Source organism: Labrus mixtus, chromosome 18, assembly GCF_963584025.1.
Source record: "Labrus mixtus chromosome 18, fLabMix1.1, whole genome shotgun sequence".
Taxonomy (NCBI): domain Eukaryota; kingdom Metazoa; phylum Chordata; class Actinopteri; order Labriformes; family Labridae; genus Labrus; species Labrus mixtus.
Window position 1 is genome coordinate 5,624,097 of NC_083629.1, and position 6,000 is coordinate 5,630,096.

Sequence of the window (6,000 nt, forward strand, 5' to 3'; positions counted from 1 at the left end):
ATCTTTTAAGCTGACGTCAGATTAAGAGCAAACCCTCTGTAACCTCCTTCTTCTCGTTTACCCCCCCCCCCTCATCTGCACGTGGACTTTCCCTCTTTTTGTACTGTTTTGTGCATTTTTTTTTAAAACCCAGTGGAAACATCTAGTGTATTGCCTGTTGCATGTCAACACACGTATCTACACATTCAAAGGTTTTAAACACGATATTATATTTACTGCAGGTTTTTGGGACAGAATTTTTTGGGAGGGTTCAAAGCCTGGAAGAAATATATTTTTTAGTTTAGCTTCTGGAGAAAGAAAGAATGTAAAAAATGTCTAACTGTCAGAGTTAAAAAAAAAAATACTTTAAATATGACTTTTTTTTAATTTTTAATTTTAATTACAATTTCGGTTTAAGTCCTCTGAATCCTTTTTGTCAAAATAACCCCTTAACCCAGGCTTTCCCAACCTTGGCGTTGCCAAATACACAAAATACATTGTATATCTAAATATATTGAACACAGGCTACTGTGGGCCATAGCAAAATTTCAAAACAAGAAACCTGCAGAAACCTGTCTGTCTTCCATTGTGCAGAAATGTCATCCCAGCCTTTCTTCCTCTGTCCTCAATAAAAATGAATGTTTACTTACAACACAGTAGAGAAACTATTACATGGTAATTTGAGCAAAAAGCTGTATTTGTTTTGGATGTGTGGGGTTGCCAGAGTTTTGTGAAGTCAAAGGTTGGACACCACTGATCTAACCCATTTTTATACTGCACCTGCTCTATCTGCAGCCGGAGTCCTTCACTCCAAAGTTGACTTATCAAAGGCCAGCATGGAAAATCAGAGGCAAACCAGCCAAGTCAGAGCTAACATCAAAAATATAAGAATAATTTAAAGCGACAAAACATTTTCACAGTGTGTCAAATGCAGTCACAGATAATGAACATGTTGCAAAGTGAAACAGGGTGGAATGATCATGAGTTTAGGAGGAACACTGAGGCACTGATGAGTTCTTGTGCAACATTAACTCACTCGGAAAGTTTGACTTTTCATCTGTTTTGTGAAATTTGTCATGCAGTGCAGGAGAAAGCTTGACTCATGCTGCACAGCTGTAGTTTTATCCTCATGATGAATCTGAGTTACTGCCTCAAATGTGCATGAAGCATTGGCCAAAAGGGCTTTCCAGATTCATCATCTGACACTTTATTTATTTATAAGTATATCAAAACCATGTTATACATGTTTTTCTGGGCCTGTGTCTCTCATTGCTAACACGAAATGTAGCATCCAACGTTATTAAAATGAATCTCTTGTGGGTGTTGTAAATATTATTTAAAAAGATTAAAATAAAAGGCTTCCTGTATTTGTAGAAAAGCTGCAAAAATATCAAAACTATTTTCTCTCCTCTCTGAAATAGATCTTTTTGTTTTTGTGTAATCATTTGAAATAATCCAAAATAAAGGGATAGCATGAGGTTTGTGCAGACATGAAACATTTGAAGCTTCTTAAAGAAAACAGTAACAAAAACAATGTCGGCACACCATCTGCATTGTTTTAAGGGTTATAAAAATGCTGGCTTGCATATACAGACTTAAATAAACTCCTGTTTTATATTCACTATAATTCTTCTTCCATGCAGACAATTAACAGACACGAAGCTACTATTCAGACCTAAATATGTCTGGTGTTGTGTTGTCTTGCTTTATAGGTACATTATGTGCTTTGCTAGGTGTTCAATACTGCCATCCTGTTTTAATGCATGCCTCATGTTTTTGACTTTTCAGTGTTTCATTTGTGATTTAAGATGATGTCTGCCAAGAAACTTCACAGACATATTTTGGGCAGCTCTGAGGCTTCTTTAATTGTGTTGAAACGGAGGAGAATATGTGACCCTAAAACTGTATGAATATATCAAATTAAACAAAAACATAAGACCTCCCTTTTGACAAAGAATCCTCAATGACAGGAAAGATATTTCCATCCCATGATTCATTGTAGCAAAAACACTTCAAGCACCGCACATTTCTGCTGAACATGAAAACACATGCAAGAGATGTAGATGTTTATATAAGTATTTAACATTGCATGCTATGACTTTTTGGTGTATTTTTGACATTCAAAAGATGTATTCTACCATACCAGAACGGCAAAATGATCCAAGTAAAATGTTCATAGTGATCATCTATCTCCATCAGGTAAAGATTTGCTTTAACTGGATTTTTCTTTTTAGCAGGCAGAGAGTGTCAGCCTAAAAAAGCTTTGGCTAAGTCTATTTGTGGGTAAAATATAGATATATAATGATACTATACAGTAGACCGTGAATTAACTGTATTCTGACCATTGAAAAGATCCACATGCAGATATAATGTAAGCATCAGAAAAGAGTGGAAAACCTTAAAAAAGAGATAACATGAAGAGGTCATCGCTGAGAAACAAGCAACCTCCAGAGTTGAAAAATGAAAAAAAACTAAAATGCATTTCTGGGAGTGTCCACTAGAGGCAGGCACCAAGAACCTCGAAGTCACATCCTCACCTCAAATTTTGACAGCAGGAATGAACATGTTTACAGCCTGGTGCCAAAACTATTTAGTCTGAATAGTTCATGTCTTTATCAGCACACACTGGGTGGCAATTAAAAAAAAATAAAAAAATCTGTTTTTGTTTTTTGAAGGACAAGAGTTATACATAATTAGACTAATATGACTGCAGGCAGGTGCGTTGTAGCTGTCCGTCAGGAGGCTGAAGGCTCCACCTCTTTACCGCTTACTTGATAGTTATGGTGACCACCATCTGCAGCATCATTCGATCACCTTTTACACATTTCAGGTGACGTAAACACAGAATGGAGTGGTGAGTGACCCTTTTAGCAACATTTTGTTATCCAATGTTAATAGGAGTTGAATAATCTCCCCCCACCCACCCACCCCAACACACTGGCAGCAGCATTACTAGGCCAAGGTCTGATGCCATGTCTTTTGTCCTTTCAGGCTCCCATCCGAACTGCCTCATGCTCGTTGCCAACCCACGGTCAGACTGCTGCTGAAGCCTCGTCCTCTGCATGTGAAATGTCCCTCCAGCCTGAAGAGACCATGACCTCCATGGTGACCCGCATAAAGGCCAAAGAGAGGTGAGGTCATGTTGGTCTTCTTCAAAAAGCAGGCACACAGAAAGAAGCAAGAGGTGTTTATTAATAGAAGGAAAATTAGAGATCTCTGCTTCTTTTTTACAGCAAGAAAAATATGTTGTATATTTTCCATTTTTTTTCATGTATTCATTTAAGATTTAACAAATATTTTAGTGTGTGCCCATGCTATTTTGTCACTTTAGTCTCATCGTAGATCAGCCTCCTCAGTGTCTCCCTGTAGTCACAGTGGTGTAAAAGAAGGACACTGATGCGTCTTTGAACGTCTCCTTTCACTTTAACAAACTCTCAGACAGCTCAGCTGACGAGTCCAAAGTAATATCCACCTTGTGACTTAAAACATTTTGTTACCCTTCATTTGAGCTGCCTGAGGTCAGTTTGGGATCCCTAACCACTTCCTGTTTCTGGGCTTGAGTTAATGTTGTAACCTTTGATCTACAGTACTACAAGGTCCTTATTTTATTTCAAAATAAAAGCAGGGCTGAATTCAAACAGTAAGTAAAGTTCTCTCAGCTTAAGGCAGCAAAAAAAATCAAAATAAAAAAATAATATTTTTTATTTTTAAACATGAAACATGGCAATAATCAAAATGAATTATTGATATATAGCTTGAGTAATTATTTTAATAAAACAAGTTACACCTCCATTCACTGAGTGTCTTTCTTTGTTGTGTTTTTCATAAATGATGATGAGTAACTAAAGTTTCTGTGTCATAACATGAACAACAAACTAAGTATGATGCATTATTGTTGTTTACGTCTGAAAGTTTACATTACATCCAGAATCTAAAACTTATCTTTTGTTTTTAGACTTTATCTCAAACATTGTCTGCAAACAGAGAATAGCTGCTTTCAATGATTAGTGTGGACTTCTTTTTTGCTACAGATTTTCTGAGGTCTGGGGTGCAGCTGTGAGGCTTCCACTCTTTTCAGTGTCCGGCTTTGATCTGTATTTCGTGTGGATTGAGGCAACTGCTGAAAAATCTCTCTCACACAGGTATGACGTGGGGATTCTCTTCATTACTCTTTGAGGGTGATACTACTTGTCATATTGGCTTTCTTTGTTTTAATAGTTGTGACGTCTGGTGTTCAGTCATTGTGAGCCTTGAAGGTCACATGTTATTCAAAATACACTTTACCATGTTCCTCTGACACTAATATGAGTCCCTAGTCTGTCTACAAACCCTGATGGAGAAAAGTCCATCCTCTCCGTCTTTTGCCTGCTCCACTTTTAAGAAAATGTGTGCTCAAACAGGCTGTTTGGAAAAGTTCCCTTCATGACATCACAGAGGGAAGTAGCCCCTCCCCCAGGTGCGTGACACTCCCACAGCTAAGTGTTTGTTCTGCCCTCTGAGTCTGCCTTCTCACCATAAACAATTGGACATGGAGCGAGAAAGCCCAAGACACATCTCCTTCCAGAGAGGGGGCGTGGTCAGACACAGCTCATTTACATATTTAAAGGTACAGACACAGAAACAGCCTGTTCTGAGCAGGGCTGAAATAGAGGGGTTTATAGACATGATCAAATACAGGATCAGAGTGGATTTAGAACAAGAAACTTCACAGACATGTTTTTTAGGAGCTCTGAGACGTATTGAAACTTGTTGTTGAAGAGGAGGAGAATATGTGACCTTTAAGTTTACCTGTCAGATATTCAAGTAAGAAAGAGATTTGGATAGGATTGGATTGTTCCACAACTCATGTCTCTATACAGATGCCAGATGTGTACTCAGTAAACAGGCCGTATCACTCTGGAAGCAGACAGTGTGCCTGGGACCATCAACAAGGAGACTGCAGCATGTGTGCCAACATCTTCACAGAATTTTCGGTAGATGTTTGGAATAATGTGTCCTCGTTGTGACATGGAGCAACGAGTTCATTCAAAATATGGTCTTAATTCTAAGAAACACGAACCCAAATGCTGCATGTTTTAACTTCTTCTAAAACATCTTCTGTACTGTTATAATGACTTAGAAGCTGAAGGAACTGTAGCAATAAGCAGCTGGACCAGCGTATCAGAGGGACAGGTTTTCTGCTCTAGGCAGCAACATCAGCGTACATCAGATGATTGAGGTTGGATATCTATAACCCTTTCCCTGTAGCTACCTACATCTGAACTTTAGCACCAATACAACCTTGATCCTCATATTATTTCAACTGATCTCTAAAAGTCAGTGATTAAAACAAGGCTTTCTCAGAAGTTTTATCTACAGTAAAAAGCAATATTTTGTCATTGCAAAAATCTAATTAAGTTGGTTTAATATTTGCACTTTGAGGTTTATGAGACACAGAGATACCGACACTTTCACGGCGCCCTAACAGGATTCAGTGGCAACATGCAGGATTTGTTGACACGGCGACATTACGCAATCGATGAGGGTATCCTTGAACAGAGAATCAACTCAATGGGCATGTTTTAAATAACATGAAGTTTGAGTGAGGTGTAGGGATACATCCAAACAAACCATTTCAAACCACCATGACACTGAACTTCATAGAGCTGGAGTCAAAATTGAACAATCTTTACTGACATTCTTTTTAACATATATTTGAAATAATGTTTTTTTTAATGAAATACAAAGTGTTTATAGGGGATAGAGCATGGAAGTGGAGGGATCAATAAACTTGACACAGGGTGGACTCTATTACCAACCCCTTCACCCCAACCCGTCAACTGGGTAAATATGTAACAAGTAAGTCTGTGCAGGTGGCATAACCTTATATAATTTTACGAAAGAGCCGGAAAATATTTAAAGAGATCTGCACTGTGTTTACCTTCAGATTGACCTTGATGCTTATTTGCTGTCAGAGATTTTGCAGAATTGTTGTGTTTCCTTGTGCAGACACTACAGGGGGATAACCTCCTGTAGCACCAG